Below are 18951 nucleotides of genomic sequence, written 5' to 3'. Positions count from 1 at the left end.
AATAACCCTAAACCTAATCCTAATCACTAACCCTAAACCTAAAACTAAGCCTATAACTAACACTAACAATAAACCTAACCATAATCTCTAACCCTAACCCTAACCATAAAAATAATTGTAACACTATCCCTAACACCAACCCGTAAACATAACCCTAACATTAAACCTAACCCCCATCACTAACCCTAAATCTAACCCTAATCCTAACCCAAACCGTAACACTAAACCTAACACTAACCCTAACCCTAACCCTAAACCCGAAACATAACGGTAACCAAATCACTAAGGATAAACCTAACCCTAACCTCTAACCCTAAACTTCACACTAACCCTAACCCTAACCCTAACGTAACCCTCACCCTCACCCTAATGCCCTAACCCTAACCCTAACCCTAACCCTAATCCTAACCCAAACCGTAACACTAAACCTAACACTAACCCTAACCCTAACCCTAAACACGAAACATAACGGTAACCAAATCACTAAGGATAAACCTAACCCTAACCTCTAACCCTAAACTTCACACTAACCCTAACCCTAACCCTAACGTAACCCTCACCCTCACCCTAATGCCCTAACCCTAACCCTAACCCTAACCGAAAACATATCTAACCCTATTTGTAACCCTAACCCGAACCTTAACCCTAACCCTAACACTAACCCTAACCCAAACCATAACACTAACCCCTAAACCTAACTCCTAAACCTAAGCCATAACCCTAAGCGTAACCCCTAACCTTAAGCCCTAAAACTAATTCGAACCCTAATCCTAAACCTAACCTCTAACCCTAACCATAATCTTAACCCTAACCCCAACACTAACAATAACCTCTAACACAAACGCTATCCCTAAACCGAACCATAACCCTATCCCTAAGATTAACCCTAACCCTAAGCATAACCATAATCCTAAACCTAACCATAACCCTAAAACCTAGCCCTAACCCTAACCGTAACCCTAACCCTAAACCTAACCTTAACCCTAACACCTAAACCTAATGGTAACACTAAACCTAACCCTAACACTAACCCTAATCTCTTACCTGAACTGTAACACTAACCCAAAACCTAACCTTAAACATAACCCTTACCGTAACAATAACACTAACCCTAAAGTCTCACGCGAACTCAACCATAAGCCTAACACTAACCCTAAACTTGAATCTAACCCTACACCTAAACCTAACACTCTAACCCTATAGCTAAGCATAAGCCTAAACCGAAAGCTATCTGTAAACCTTATGGTAACACTAACCCTAACCGTAACCTTAACACTAACTCGAACCCAAACCTAAACCAAACCCCTAATGCTAACCCTAACACTGACAGTAACCCTAAAATAAACTCTAACCCTGACCTGTAACTGTAAACCTAACCCTAAACATAACCGTAATACGAACCAAAGCCCTCAACCTAAACCTCTAATCCTAACCCTAATACTAACTCTAAACCTAACCCAAATCCTAACCCTAACCCTAACTGTAACCCTAACCCTAAAACTTATGCTAACCGTAACACTAAGCCTCTAAACTTAACCCTAACCCTAATCCTAACCCTAATCTCCAACCCTAACACTAACCCTAACACTAAACCTAACCGTAACCCTTAAACTAACCCTAACCCTACCATCTCACCCGAACACTATCAATAACTCTAACCCTAAGCCTAACCCGAAGCACTATGCCTAACCTTAACAATAATCCTAACCCTAACCATAACCCCTAACCCTAACCCTAACCCTAACACTAACCACAATCCCTAACACTAACCCTAACACTAACACTAACCCTAATCTCTATCACAAACCAGACCCTTAACAATTACCGTAACGTTAATACATAAAATTAACCCAAACACTATATCTAATCCAAAAAAATAACCCTAATGCCTATGTTTAACGGTAACCTTCACCCTAAGGCTAACTGTAACCCTAACCCTAACCCTAACCCTAGACAATAATCCTAAGCATAACCCTAAGCCTAAACCTAACACTAACCCTAACGGTAACCCTAACCCTAACCTTAACCCTAACCCTAACCCTAACCCTAGACAATAATCCTAAGCCTAACCCTAAGCCTAAACCTAACCATAACCCTAATGGTAACCCTAATCCTAACCCTCTAACCATAACACTAACACTAACTCTAACCTAAAACTAACACTAACACTAACCCCTAACACTAAAACTAAACCTAAACCTAATCCTAACGCTAAGCCTAACCCCTAAAGGTAACACTAATGCTAACCCTAACCCTAATCCTAAACCTAAACCTATCCTTAAAACTAACCCTAACCATAAGAATACCCCAAACCCTAAACCTAATCCCTCACCCAAAACCTAACACTAACACTATCCCTAACACTAATCCGAACCCTAATACTAATCCCTAACTCTAACCCTAAATGTAACCATCATCTCTAACCCGAATCGTAACACTGATCCGAACCATAACCCTAAAACTAACTGAAACTCTAACCATAACACTAACCCCTAAACCTAACTCCTAATCCTAAGCCGTAACACTAATCGTAGCCATAAACCTAAAGCCCTAAAACTAATCCTACCCCTAACCGTACACCCTAACATTAACCCTAACCCTTACCGTAACAATAACACTAACCCTAAAGTTTAACGCGAACCCTACCATAAGCCTAACACTAACCCTAAACTTGAATCTAACCCTACACCTAAACCTAACACTCTAACCCTACCACTAAGCATAAGCCTTAACCGAAAGCTAGCTGTAAACCTTATGGTAACACTAACCCTAACCGTAATCTTAGCACTAACTCGAACCCAAACCTAAACCAAACCCCTAATGCTAACCCTAACACTGACAATAACCCTAACATAAACCCTAACCCTAACCTGTAACTATAACCCTAACCCTAACCATAAAACTAACCAAAACCCTCACCCTAAACCTCTAATCCTAACCCTAATACTAATTCTAAAGCTAACCCGAATCCTAACCCTAACCCTCACTGTTACCCTAACCCTAAAACTTCCACTAACCGTATCACTAACCCTCTAACCTTAACCCTAACCCTAAACCTAACCCTAATCTCCAACCTTAACCCTAACCCTAACTCTAAACCTAACCGTAACCCTTAAACTAACCCTAACCCTACCATCTCACCCGAACACTATCCCTAACTCTAACCCAAAGCCTAACCCGAATCACTATGCCTAACCTTAACAATAATCCTAACCCTAACCATAACCCCTAACCCTAACACTAACACTAACCATAACCCCTAACAGTAACCCAAACACTAACACTAACCCTAATCTCTATCCTAAACCAGACCCCTAACAATAACCGTAACATTAACACATAAAATTAACCCTAACACTATATCTAATCCAAAATATAACCCTAATGCCTAAGCCTAACGGTAACCCTAACCCTAAACCTAACTGTAACCCTAACCCTAACCCTAGACAATAATCCTAAGCCTAACCCTAAGCCTAAACCTAACCCTAAACCTAACTGTAACCCTAACCCTAGACAATAATCCTAAGCCTAACCCTAAGCCTAAACCTAACCATAACCCTAACGGTAACCCTAATCCTAACCCTAAACCTAACCCTCTAACCATAACACTAACACTAACTCTAACCTAAAACTAACACTAACACTAACCTCTAACACTAAAACTAAACCTAAACCTATTCCTAACACTAAGCCTAACCCCTAAAGGTAACACTAACGCTAACACTAACCCTAATCCTAAACTTAAACCTATCCTGAAAACTAACCCTAACCATAAGAATACCCCAAACCCTAAACCTAATCCCTCACCATAAACCTAACACTAACACTATCCCTAACACTAATCCGAACCCTAATACTAATCCCTACCTCTAACCCTAACTGTAAGCATCATCTGTAATCTGAATCGTAACACTGATCCGAACCATAACCCTAAAACTAACCCAAACTCTAACCATAACACTAACCCCTAAACCTAACTCCTAATCCTAAGCCATAACACTAAGCGTACCCATAAACCTAAAGCCCTAAAACTAATCCTACCCCTAACCGTAAACCCTAACATTAACCCTAACCCTAACCATAAACCTAACCCTAACACCTAAACCTCTAAACGTAACCCTAACTCTAACTCTAACCTTAACCCGAATCCTAACACTAACCCTAACCGTAACCCTAACCCTAAACGTAAGCTAATGCTAGCACTAACGCTAAACCTAAACCTTTAAGCCTAACCCTAACACTAAACCTAACCCTAAACCTAACCCTAATCTCTAACCCTAACAATAAACCTAACTCTAAACCTACCCATAACGGTAACCCTAACCCAAGCCCTAACCCTAACTCAAACCCTATGCACTAATCCTAAGCCTAACCCTAACTCTAACCCTAACCGTAACCCTAACACTAAGCCTAACTCTGACCATCTAACTCTAACCCTACCTCTAATTCAAACCTAACCCTAACACTAACACTAACCCCTAACAGTAAACCTAAACCTAAACCTAAACCTAATCCTAACACTAAGCCTAACATCTAAAGGTAGCCTAACACTAACACTAACCCTAAACCCAAACCTAACCCTATTCTTAAACCTAACCCTAAGCCTAATCCTAACCCTAACTATAACCCTAACCCTAAACCTAATCCCTCACCTTAAACCTAACACTAACCATATCCCTAACCCTAATCGTAGCCATAAACCTAACACTAACACTATCCCTAACCCCAAACCCTAATCCTAACGCTAACTCTAAACTTAGCCCTAACCCAAATCAGTAACCCTAACTCTAACCCTGAACCTAACTGTAAACTTATCCCTAACCCTAATCTTAAAAATAATCCTATCTCTAACCCTAAACCCAACCCAAACACTAATCTTTAAACCTAACCCTAAATCTAACGCTAACCCTAACCCTAACCCTAATGCTAACAGGATCCCTAACACAGACCCCGAACCTTAATCCTAACCCTAACTCTAACCTTAAAGCTAACCCAAATACCTAACCCAAAATATAACCCAAACCCTAACCATAACCCAAACTGTAACCCTAACACTAACACTAACCCTAACCCTATCACTAAACATGAAACCTAAATATGACACTATCACTAACTGTAAACCTAATCCTAAGCTCTAACACTAACTCTAACTCTAAACCTAACCCTAAGCCTAACCCTAACCCTAACACTAACCCTAACACTAACCCTAAAACTAACCCTAACCCTAAATTAACCCTAACACTAAGATCTAACCCTAAACCTAACCCTAACCCTAACACTAACCATAACCCTAACCATAACCATAATTTCTAAACTTAATCGTAACCCTAACCCTAACTGTAACCCTTACCCTAATACTAACACTAACCCTAAACGCAACACTAACCCCTAAATCTAACACCTAAACCTAAGCCATAATCCAAGTTTAATGCCTAACCTTAAGCCTGAACACTATTCCTAACCCTAATTCTCACACTAAACTCTAACCATAACCGTAACCCTAACCCTAATCCTAACCCTAACCCTAACCCCTAACCCGAAAGATATCCCTAACCCTAAACCTAACCCTAACTCTAACCCTAAGATTAACCCTAACAATAACCCTAACCCTAAAGCCTAACCCTAACTCTAACCCTAAACCTAAACCTTACCCTAACCCTAACACCTAAACCTAAACCTAACACAAAACCTAGCCGAGACACTAGCCCTAATCTCTAACCCTAACCGTAAGCATAACCCTAAACATAAGCGTAACCCTAAACCTTACCGTAACAATAACACTAACCATAAAGTCTGACCCTAAGCCTACCATAAGCCTAACACTAACCCTATCCCTAAATCTAACCCTAACCCTAATTGTAACATTCTAAACCTACGCTAATCGTATACATAAACCTAAACCTTGCTGTAATCCTTACGGTAACACTAATCCTAACCGTAAACATAACATGAACTCGAACACTAACCCTAACACTAACCCTAACCCTAACCCTAACCCTCACCCTAACTCTAACCCTAACCCTAATCATAACCCTAAACAAAAGTCTAACACTAACCCTAACACTAACCCTAACCCTAACCATAACCATAATTTCTAACCATAATCGTAACCGTAACCCTAACCGTAACCCTTACCCTAATACTAACACTAACCCTAAACGCAACACAAACCCCTAAATCTAACACCTAACCCTAAGCCATAATCAAAGCCTAACACCTAACCTTAAGCCTGAACATTTTTCCTAACACTAATTCTAACACTTAACTCTAACCATAACTGTAACCCTAACCCTGATCCTAACCCTAAACCTAACCTCTAACCCGAAAGATATCCCTAACCCTAAACCTAACTCTAACCCTAAGATTAACCCTAACCATAACCCTGACCCTAAAGCCTAACCCTAACTCTAACCCTAAACCTAAAACTTACCCTAACCCTAACACCTAAACCTAAACCTAACACAAAACCTAGCCGAGACATTAGCTCTAATCTCTAACCCTAACCGTAATCCTAACCCTAAACATAACCGTAACCCTAAACCTTACCGTAACAATAACACTAACCATAAAGTCTGACCCTAACCTTACCAGAAACCTAACACTAACCCTATCCCTAAATCTAACCCTAACCCTAATTCCAACACTCTAACCCTACGCTAATCGTAAACATAAACCTAAACCTTGCTGTAATCCTTACGGTAACACTAATCCTAACCGTAAACATAACATGAACTCGAACACTAACCCTAACCCTAACCCTAACCCTAACCCTAACCCTCACTCTAACTCTAACCCTAACCCTAAACATAACCCTAAACAAAAGTCTAACACTAACCCTAACACTAACCCTAACCCTAACCATAACCATAATTTCTAACCATAATCGTAACCGTAAACCTAACCGTAACCCTTACCCTAATACTAACACTAACCCTAAACGCAACACAAACCCCTAAATCTAACACCTAACCCTAAGCCATAATCAAAGCTTAACACCTAACCTTAAGCCTGAACATTTTTCCTAACACTAATTCTAACACTAAACTCTAACCATAACTGTAACCCTAACCCTGATCCTAACACTAAACCTAACCTCTAACCCGAAAGATATCCCTAACCCTAAACCTAACTCTATCCCTAAGATTAACCCTAACCATAACCCTGACCCTAAAGCCTAACCCTAACTCTAACCCTAAACCTAAAACTTACCCTAACCCTAACACCTAAACCTAAACCTAACACAAAACCTAGCCAAGACATTAGCCCTAATCTCTAACTCTAACCGTAAGCCTAACCCTAAACATAACCGTAACCCTAAACCTTACCGTAACAATAACACTAACCATAAAGTCTGACCCTAACCTTACCATAAACCTAACACTAACCCTATCCCTAAATCTAACCCTAACCCTAATTCTAACACTCTAACCCTATGCTAATCATAAACATAAACCTAAACCTTGCTGTAACCCTTACGGTAACACTAATCCTAACCGTAAACCTAACATGAACTCAAACACTAAAGCTAAACCTAACCCTTAACCCTAACCTTAACAATAATCCTAACCTCGAACACTAATGCTAAACTTAACCCTAACCCTAACCATAACCCTGAAACTAACAGTAACCCTAACCTCTAACCATAACCCTAACCCTAACCGTAACCTCTAAACATAACCCTAACCCTAACCATAACCATAACCCGAACCATATCCCTCACCCTAAATCTCTAAACCTAATGCTAACTCTAACTATAACCGTAACCCTAACTCTAACCCCTAACCATAACCATAATACTTGCCTTAAACTTAATCCCTAACTGTAACCCTAACCCTAACACTAACCATACCCCTTATCCGAACCCTATCCCTAACCCTAACCCTAAGCCTAACCCAAACACTAATAATAACCCTAACACTAAACCTAATCCCTAAACATATACTTATGACTAACCCTACCCCTAACACTAACACTAACACTAACACTAACCATAATACCTAAAACTAACCCGAAGCATAAACCTAACATTAATACTATCCCTAACCCCAAGCCCTAACACTAAACCGATCCCTAACATTAACCATAACCCATATACCTCACCCCAACTCTAACCCGAAACCTAACCATAACCCTAACCGAAAGTATAACACTAACCCTAACTCGAAACCCTAAACTTAACCTAACCTTGACCCTAAACATAACGGTAACCCTAACTCTAGCCCTAACCCTAAATCTAAACCTAACCCTAAACCTAACCCTAATCTGTAACCCCAAAAGTAACCCTAACTCTAAACCGAACTGTAACCCTAACCCTAATCCTAACCCAAACCCTAACCTCTAACCCTAACCTTCACCCTTACCCTAACCTTAAACCTGATGCTAACCCTAACCCTAAAACTAACCTCCAAAACTAACCCTAATGCTAAATGTAACACTAACACTAATCTCTACCCCTAACCATAACCCTAACAATAAACCTAACCCTAACCCTACCATCTAACCTGAACACCATCCCTAACTCTAACACTAACCCTAACATGAATCACTATCGTAATCCTAACACTAATCCTAACCACAACCCTAACCCTAACCCATAAACCTAATCCTAACACTAATCCTAACCCTAATCTCTATCCCTATCCCTAACCCTAACCCTAACCCTAACCCTAACCCTCTAACACTAACCCTATCTCTAAGTCTAACATAACCCTATCCCTAATACTAACCCGTAAACCTAACCCTAAACCTAACCCTAATCCTAACCCTAACCCTAACCGTAATCCTAACCATAAACCTAAACCTATCCTTAAACCTAAACCTAAGCCTAACCCTAACCCTACCCCTAAAAATAACCCTAAACCTAAACCAAATCCCTTTCCGTAAATCTAACACTAACCATCTCACTAACACTAATCCTAACACTAAAAATCCCTAACACCAAAACCTAATCCTAACCCTAACCCTAACATTAATAATAACACAAATCCCTAATCCTAACTCTAACCCTGATCCGAACTATAACACTAACCCTTATCTGCACCCTAACAGTAACCCTATCCCTAACCCTAAACCCTAAACCTAAGGATAACCATATCACTAACGCTAACACTATACCTAACATTTAACCCTAACCTTTAACCCTAACCTAAAAGCTAATGCTATCCCTAATGATAACCCTCAAACCCTAACCCTTAGCCTAACCCTAAACCTAACCCTAAACTCTAACCCTAAACGTAACCTTAAATCTAAACCTAACCGTAAGCATAACCCTAACAATACCCCTAACACTAACCCTAAACCTAACCCTAAACTCTAACCCTAAACGTAACCTTAAATCTAAACCTAACCGTAAGCATAACCCTAACAATAACCCTAACACTAACCCTAAACATAATCCTAAACCTAACCATAAACCCAAACCTAACCATAACCCAAAACATAAGCCTAACCCTAACATGAACCCTAACCCTAACCCCCAATACTAAACCTAACCAAAACACTAACTCTAACTCTAACTCTAATCCAAAACTCTAACTCTAACACTAACACTAACAATAACTTTAACCCTTAACCCTAACCCTAATCCTAACACTAACACTAACCCTAATCCTAACACTAACTCTAACCCTAATCCTATCCCTAATCATAAAGCTATCCCAAACACTGACTACTAACCTTAAAACCCTAACCCTAACACTAACCGTAACCCAAACCCTAACCTTAACCCTAACCCTAACACTAACCTCTATCCCAAAACGTAACCCTAACCCTAACCTTAACCCTGACACTAATCTCTAACCCTAAATGTAACCCTAACCCTAAACCTACCCAAAAACCTGTCCGTAAGCCTAACCAAACCATAATCCTAACTTCTAAACCTAACACCTAACCACAAGCCATAATCCTAAACCTAACCCCTAACCTTAATTCCTAACACTAATCCTAACCCTAACAGTAACCCTAACCTCTAATCCTAACTGTAACTCTAAACCTAACACTAAAGATAAGCTCTCACCCTAAAGTTATCACTAACCCTAACCAAATCCCTAACCCTAAGCCTAAGCCTAACCCTAACCCGAATCCTAACCCTAACACTAAACCCTAATAACACTAACCTTAAGCCCTAACCCTAACCCAAAGCCCTAACCCTAACCCTAACACCTAACCATAATATCTAAACCTAATGCTAAGTCTAACACTAACTCTAATCTCTAACCCACCCCATAACGCTAACCCTAACTCTAACCCTCACATCTAACCCAAGACATATCCCTAACCCTAACCCTAACCCTAACCCTAAACACAAACCCAAACCTAACCCTAATCCTAACAATCCAAACCTAACCCTTATCCTAACCATAACCCTAACACTAATACGAACCCAATCACTAACCCTAACCCTAACACCTAACAATAACCCTAACACTAACCCTAACACTATCCCTATCCATAACCATAAACTCTAACCCTAACAATAACCCTATCATTAACCCCAACCCTAACTCTAAACTTTAAACCTAACCCTAAATCTAACGCAAACCTTAAACTTAACCGTCTAACCCTAACCCTAACCATAAACCTAACACTAACCCTAATCTCTAATACTAAATGTAACCCTAAATCTAAACCTAACCATAACCCTAACCCTATCCCTAAACCTAACTTCACCTTAACACTAACCTTAACTTATAACCCTAACTGTAACCCTAACCCTAACCCTAATATCTCAACCTAACCGTAACCATAACCCTAAATCTAACTGAAACCCTAACCCTAACCATAATCCTAATTGCTAAGGGGAACCCCTAACCCTAAACCATAACCCTAAGCCTAAGCGCTAAACTTAAGCCATAACACTAATCCTAAAGATAACCCTAAACCTAACGCTAACTCTAACCCTAACCATAATCTTAACAGTAACCCTAACCCTAAGCCTAGCCCTAACCCTATTGCTAACCCAAATCCTTAACACTAACACTAACCCTAACCCTGACCTATCCCTATCCCTAACCAATACCCTAACACAAACCGTAACATTAACACCTAAATCTAACCCTAAACCTAAACCTAACCGTAAACCTAACCATGACACTAACCCTAACCATAACCCTAAATCCTAAATTTAACCCCTAACCCGAATCCCTAACGTGAGACCTAACCCCTAACTATAAGCTTTAACTATAATACTAAAACTAACATCTAAACCTAACCGTAATGCTAACCCTAACAGTAATCCTAAACTCTAAATCGAACACTATCCCTAAACCTAACTCTATACCTAAACTTAACCCTAACACTAACCACAACACTAAGCCTAACCCTAACTCGAACCCGAAGCTCTAACCTTAACCATAACTGTAACACTAACCCTAACCCTCTAAACCTAACCCTAAACCTAACACTAACACTAACCCTACCCCTACCACTAACATCTAACCCTAAATGTAACCCTAACACTACAGCTAACCCTCATGGTAACATTAGCTCTAAAGGTAACCCTAACACAAACCCGAACCCTAACGCTAACCCTAATCTTAACACCTAACCCTAACTCTGACCCTAGCCCTCACCCTAAAACTAACCATAACCTCTAACCCTAACGCTAAATTTAACACTAACCCTAACCATAACCATAACCCAAACTCTAACCCCAACCTCTAACATAAAAATAACCCTAGCCATAACCCTAACCCTAACTCTCAACCTAACGCTATAACCCTAACCATAACTCTAACTCTAACCCTAACCCTATCCCTAACTCTAACCCCTAACTCTAACCCTAACCGTAACCCTAATCCTATCCCTAAACCTAACCCCTAAATGTAACCCTAACACTAACCCTAACATTAACACTTAATCTAACCCTATCCCTAACCCTAAACCTAAGCCTAACCCTAACCCTAACAATAACCATAAACCTAACCCTAATCAGTAACCCTAAACCTAAAACTAAGCCTATAACTAACACTAACAATAAACCTAACCCTGATCTCTAACCCTAACCCTAATCATAAAACTAATTGTAACACTATCCCTAACACCAACCCCTAACCATAACCCTAACATTAAACCTAACCCCCATCACTAACCCTAAATCTAACCCTAATCCTAACCCAAACCGTAACCCTAACCCTAACACTAACCCTAACCCTAACTCTAAACCCGAAACATAACGATAACCAAATCACTAAGGATAAACCTAACCCTAACGTGTAACCCTAAACTTCACACTAACCCTAACCCTAACCCTAACGTAACCCTCACCCTCACCCTAATGCCCTAAACCTAACCCTCACCCTCACCCTAATGCCCTAAACCTAACCCTAACCCTAACCCTAACCGAAAACATATCTAACCCTAATTGTAACCCTAACCCGAACCGTAACCCTAACCCTAACACTAACCGTAACCCTAACCATAATACTAACCCCTAAGCCATAACCCTAAGCGTAACCCCTAACCTTAAGCCCTGACACTAATCCTGACCCTAATCCTAAACCTAAATTCTAACCCTAACCATAAACTTAACCCTAACCCCAACACTAACACTAACCTCTAACCCAAACACTATCCCTAAACCTAAACATAACCCTATCCCTAAGATTAACCCTAACCCTAAGCATAACCATAATCCTAAACCTAACCCTAAAACCTAGCCCTAACCCTAACCGTAACACTCACCCTAAACCTAACCCTAATCCGAACACCTAAACCTAATGGTAACACTAAACCTAACCCTAACACTAACCCTAATCTCTTACCTGAACTGTAACACTAACCCAAACCCTAACCTTAACACTAACCCTTACCGTAACAATAACCCTAACCCTAAAGTCTAACGCGAACCCTACCAGAAGCCTAACACTAACCTTAAACTTGAATCTAACCCTACACCTAACCCTAAAACCCTAACCCTACTGCTAAGCATAAGCCTAAACTGAAAGCTAGCTGTAAACCTTATGGTAACACTAACCCTAACCGTAACCTTAACACTATCTCGAACCCAAACCTAAACCAAACCCCTAATGCTAACCCTAACACTGATAATAACCCTAACATAAACCCTAACCCTAACCTGTAAATATAACCCTAACCCTAACCGTAACACTAACCAAAACCCTCACCCTAAACCTCTAATCCTAACCCTAATACTACACTAAACCTAACCCGAATCCTAACCCTAACCCTAACTGTAACCCTAACCCTAAAACTTACGCTTACCATAACAATAACCCTCTCACCTTAACCCTAACCCTAAACCTAACCCTAATCTCTAACCCTAACCCCAACCCTAACTCTAAACCTAACCGTAACCCTTAAACTAACCCTAACCCTACCATCTCAACCGAACATTATCCCTAACTCTAACCCTAAGCCTAACCCGAATCACTATGCCTAACCTTAACAATAATCCTAACCCTAACCATAACCCCTAACCCTAACACTAACACTAACCACAACCCCTAACACTAACCCTAAAACTAACACTAACCCTAATCTCTATCCCAAACCAGACCCCTAACAATAACCATAAAATTAACACATAAAATTAACCCTAACACTATATCTAATCCAAAAAAATAACCCTAATGCCTAAGCCTAACGGTAACCCTAACCCTAAACCTAACTGTAACCCTAACCCTAACCCTAACCCTAAACAATAATCCTAAGCCTAACCCTAAGCCTAAACCTAACCCTAACCCTAACGGTAACCCTAACCCTAGCCCTAAACCTAACCCTCTAACCATAACACTAACACTAACTCTTACCTAAAACTAACACTAACACTAACCCCTAACACTAAAACTAAACCTAAACCTAATCCTAATGCTAAGCCTAACCCATTAAGGAAACACGAACGCTAACACTAACCCTAATCCTAAACCTAAACCTATCCTGAAAACTAACCCTAACCATAAGAATACCCCATACCTAAACCTAATCCCTCACCATAAACCTAACACTAACACTATCCCTAACACTAATCCAAACCCTAATACTAATCCCTAACTCTAACCCTAACTGTAACCATCATCACTAACCTGAATCGTAACACTGATCTGAACCATAACCCTAAAACTAACCCAAACTCTAACCATAACACTAACCCCTAAACCTAACTCCTAATCCTAAGCCATAACACTAAGCGTAGCCAGAAACCTAAAGCCCTAAAACTAATCCTACCCCTAACCATAAACCCTAACATTAACCCTAAACCTAACCATAAACTTAACCCTAACACCTAAACCTCTAACCGTAACCCTAACTCTAACTCTAACCGTAACCCGAATCCTAACACTAACCCTAACCGTAACCCTAACCCTAAATGTAAGCTAATGCTAGCACTAACGCTAAACCTAAACCTTTAAGCCTAACCCTAACCCTAAACCTAACCATAATCTCTAACCCTAACCGTAAACCTAACTCTAAACCTAACCATAATGCTAACCCTAACCCAAGCCCTAACCCTAACACAAACCCTATGCACTAATCCTAAGCCTAACCCTAACCTCTAACCCGAAAGATATCTCTAACCCTAACCCTAACCCTAACCCTAACTCTAACCCTAAGATTAACCCTAACCATAACCCTAACCCTAACGCCTAACAATAACTCTAACCCTAAACCTAAACCTTACCCTAACCCTAACACCTAAACCTAAACCTAACACAAAACCTAGCCGAGACACTAGCCCTAATCTCTAACCCTAACCGTAAGCCTAATCCTAAACATAACCGTAACCCTAAACCTTACCGTAACAATAACACTAACCATAAAGTCTGACCCTAACCCTACCATAAGCCTAACACTAACCCTAAATCTAACCTAAATCCTAAATCTAACCCTAACCCTAATTCTAACACTCTAACCCTACACTAATTGTAAACATAAACCTAAACCTTGCTGTAATCCTTACGGTAACACTAATCCTAACCGTAAACCTAACGTGAACTTGAACACTAACTCTAAACCTAACACCTAACCCTAACCCTAACCATAATCCTAACCTCGAACCCTAATGCTAAACTTAACCCTAACCCTAACCATAACCCTGAAACTAACAGTAACCCTAACCTCTAACCATAACCCTAACCCTAACCTCTAACCATAACCCTAACCCTAACCCTACACATTACCCTAACCATATCCCTCACCCTAAATCTCTAAACCTAATGCTAACACTAACTTAAACCATAACCGTAACCTTAGCACTAACCCCTAACCATAACCATAATACTTGCCTTAAACTTAATCCCTAACTGTAACCCTAACCCTAACACTGAACATACCCCTTATCCGAACCCTATCCCTAACCATAACCCTAAGCCTAACCCAAACACTAATAATAACCCTAACACTAAACCTAATCCCTAAACATATACTTATGACTAACCCTACCCCTAACACTAACACTAACACTAACCATAATACCTAATACTAACCCGAAGCATAAACCTAACACTAATACTGACCGGAGCCGCGGGAGACAGGAGGCCAGACTCGAGCAGGATCAGCTCTCAAACTTTATTGCGTACAGCGAACCGGACCTAACAAGGTCCGCCACCCTCAACGTTGATTCCCCTTCCGCCGTTGGGGGCAGGAACAACCTCTTATAAGGGGAAGCAGTATCCAATCACAGAGAAGCGCGCCTAACAAGCTGATAGGCTAGCGTCACGGGTAACTGGGCAGATATGACAATTTGGCGGGCCTGTTCATGCCGGGAAGAACCCGGAAGCAGGAAATGGGTGCCATCATAGGCGGCTTCCCACATCTCCCCCTTTTTTATTTATTAAAATAGGATGGTCTGTGGGTCCCTCCAAGGTGTCTATGACCTTGTTGCTGTTAGACACCTAGGAGTGGGCCTACCTTGTAGGCCGAGGCATGAGAGAATGTAGAGGTCTATACCCTGCTGTGCATCACCCTGTTTTGTGCATATCCTTGCGCCAGGACCATGCTCAAGGTGAGTGGTTCATTTTTTCGCAGGGCCAGGCTTTTGTGAACCGAACCTGGATGCATATAGACATTCATTCCTGCCTTCCCCCAACCTTTGGGGCGGATGGCACTGCAGTACCCTTGGTCTCGCATCTCAATGCCAATAATTTGACTCCGGGAGGGACCCCTGGCCTTATAGGCCATGTATATCTGAGTGGAGCCTGTCTTAGGTTGACCGGGAGGGCTTTTCCCGTCTTACCCGTCATTGGCTTGCCCACTCAGCTCTTATAGCTGATGTTCTGCAATGTGAAGGAGATATGCGGCGGCCTGCTGGCCTGATGGGCCACCTGCTGCCATTTGCATGGCTGCCATAGCTGTGATCTTAACCTGCTGCTGAGTTTGCATGAGGCGATCTAACAAGCATTTAATAACCACAAGCCCCACTAGGAAGGCCACGGCAATCAGGATCCAAGTAGTCAGGTTGGGCCAGGAGAACCAGGAGGTGACGCGTTCCCACAAACTGGCTATAACACTGCCTAAAGTTGATTTTTAACAGTGTTGGTCAGATTTGTGCGAACAGGGGTGATTAGAAAAAGCTCCAAACCAGACATTTTAGTTTGTAGATGGTCTCGGGCGCTGAGTGTCGGTCCCAGAAGGGTCGAGTTGACTTGTGTCCGCGGGCTTATCCTCCTGTGCTTTATCAGGAACTGGTGGGGAGTTTACTGCTCACGTCAATCTTTCCGGGACCCACAGCGGTTCGCGACCTGGTTCCTGTGGGAAGACACAAACCGCACCTCGGGTCCAGCTAATCACTGGATCCGGGCCCATCCATTGTCCTGTAAGGACATCTTTCCATCTCACCAGCCCTTTGTCGGCCGGGGACGGGTTATTGGGCTCCATGGCAGGGGAATGATTGAGGTTCTATTCCATAGCTGATGTTGAATACCTAGGAATATGGAGGCTACCGTTGAAGAGGGTTTAATGGGACCCGCCGTCTCCAGAACTTGGAGAGCATTTACCACATATTTGGAGTCTGACAGGAGGTTAACGTCGCCTGGAAAGCGACATAAGACCTCCTGTATTATCTGGAGCTCGACCACCTGGGGTTGGTCTGGAGTAAATTGGATAGTTTTTGGCTCTCGACCCATAACCACATATGCGCCTATCCGTGAAGATTATTGGAGCTCCAGTTATGGGGTATGCGGATGTAACCTTGGGAAAAATCACAGGGTGTACTGTAATAAACTGAAGTAGTGGGTCTTTTGGGAATTGATTATCTATGGTCCCTTGAAACGTACACCGGAGAATTGCCCAGGAATCTAGACACGTTGTTAAGGTCTCAATTTGTTCTCTTGTGTATGGTACATGTAGGGAGGAAGGAGGCACCCCAAAGTGTTGTATGGCTCGTGAGATGCCCTCTAAAGACAGGGAAGCAACCGAGTCTGGATAATGATCAATAGCTTTAGCGGGTGACATTTTTGGATGGACCCAAAGCAAGGGTCCCTGTTGCCAAATGACAGCCGTGGGTTGTCTAGCTGTCTTGAGAACGCACACGCAGAAGGCAACCCAGGAAGTAGCTCTCCCTCTAACCAGGGCGGTGCCATAGTAGGGCCTGGCGCCCTGAAGGGGGCGACCATGGGTCGCGAGCTTGCCAAGGAGTGGAAGGGCTTAAGCTCCTCCCGTAAGGCAGAGTAGCTCGGGCAGGGTGGTGTTTGGTTCCCCTTTTTATCTTCCCGAGCCCTAAGTTCCTCTTTTAACAGTGTAGGAGGGTCATGCTTAGCAAAGACGACCTCCTCTTCTGAGCCTTCCGAATCCGAATCAGAATTAGAGCCCTGAGGGTCCTCCGGAGACCCACAATCGGCAGTGGCTCCGGGCTCCTCTGAGCATTCCAATCGAGCTCTATCAAAAGCCTGTCGGGCTGTATTAGCGAAGTGAAAGCAAAACAGAGGCAAAGGGAAAAGAAAAGAAAAAAAAAAAAAAAACCGGTGTCCACTCGTGTGGCACTCAAAATCTGTTAGGTGCGTCCACCCAACCCAGGTGACCCAGTACTCACTTGTCCCGGGAACCGCTGTATCTCACGTAGCTGATCAGGGTGAAGAGAAGAGGCGCTCGTGGCCTTCCGTTGTTATTGGGCCAGGTCCTCCGTCGTACCGCAGGCGACAGCAATCGCACCTCCCGGCCGAAGAGGCACGTCGCTGAGTCTTTTACCTTTTTCCCCGTACGGGGCCACCAGATGACTGGAGCCGCGGGAGACAGGAGGCCAGACTCGAGCAGGATCAGCTCTCAAACTTTATTGCGTACAGCGAACCGGACCTAACAAGGTCCGCCACCCTCAACGTCGATTCCCCTTCCGCCGTTGGGGGCAGGAACAACCTCTTATAAGGGGAAGCAGTATCCAATCACAGAGAAGCGCGCCTAACAAGCTGATAGGCTAGCGTCATGGGTAACTGGGCAGATATGACAATTTGGCGGGCCTGTTCATGCCGGGAAGAACCCGGAAGCAGGAAATGGGCGCCATCATAGGCGGCTTCCCACAAATATTATCCCTAACCCCAAGCCCTAACACTAAACCGATCCCTAACATTAACCATAACACATATCCCTCACCCTAACTCTAACCCTAACCCTAACCATAACCCTAAACAAAAGTCTAACACTAACCCTAACCCGAAACCCTAAACTTAACCTAACCTCGACCCTAAACATAACAGTAACCCTAACTGTAACCCTAACCCTAAATCTAAACCTAACCCTAAAACTAACCCTAATCTGTAACCCCAAAAGTAACCCTAACTCTAAACCTAACTGTAACCCTAACCCTAACGATAACCCAAACCCTAACCTCTAACCCTAACCTTAACCCTAACCCTAACCTTAAACCTGATGCTAACCCTAACCCTAAAACTAACCCTCCAAAACTAACCCTAATGCTAAATGAAACACTTACACTAATCTCTACCCCTAACCATAACCCTAACAATAAACCTAACCCTAACCCTACCATCTAACCTGAACACC

Source organism: Cavia porcellus, unplaced genomic scaffold (genome assembly GCF_034190915.1).
Source record: "Cavia porcellus strain 051 isolate PalLab524CR breed Dunkin Hartley unplaced genomic scaffold, mCavPor4.1 scaffold_18, whole genome shotgun sequence".
Classification (NCBI taxonomy): Eukaryota; Metazoa; Chordata; class Mammalia; order Rodentia; family Caviidae; genus Cavia; species Cavia porcellus.
The sequence above is the reverse complement of the archived record's forward strand: the minus strand, read 5'-3'. Positions refer to the sequence as shown.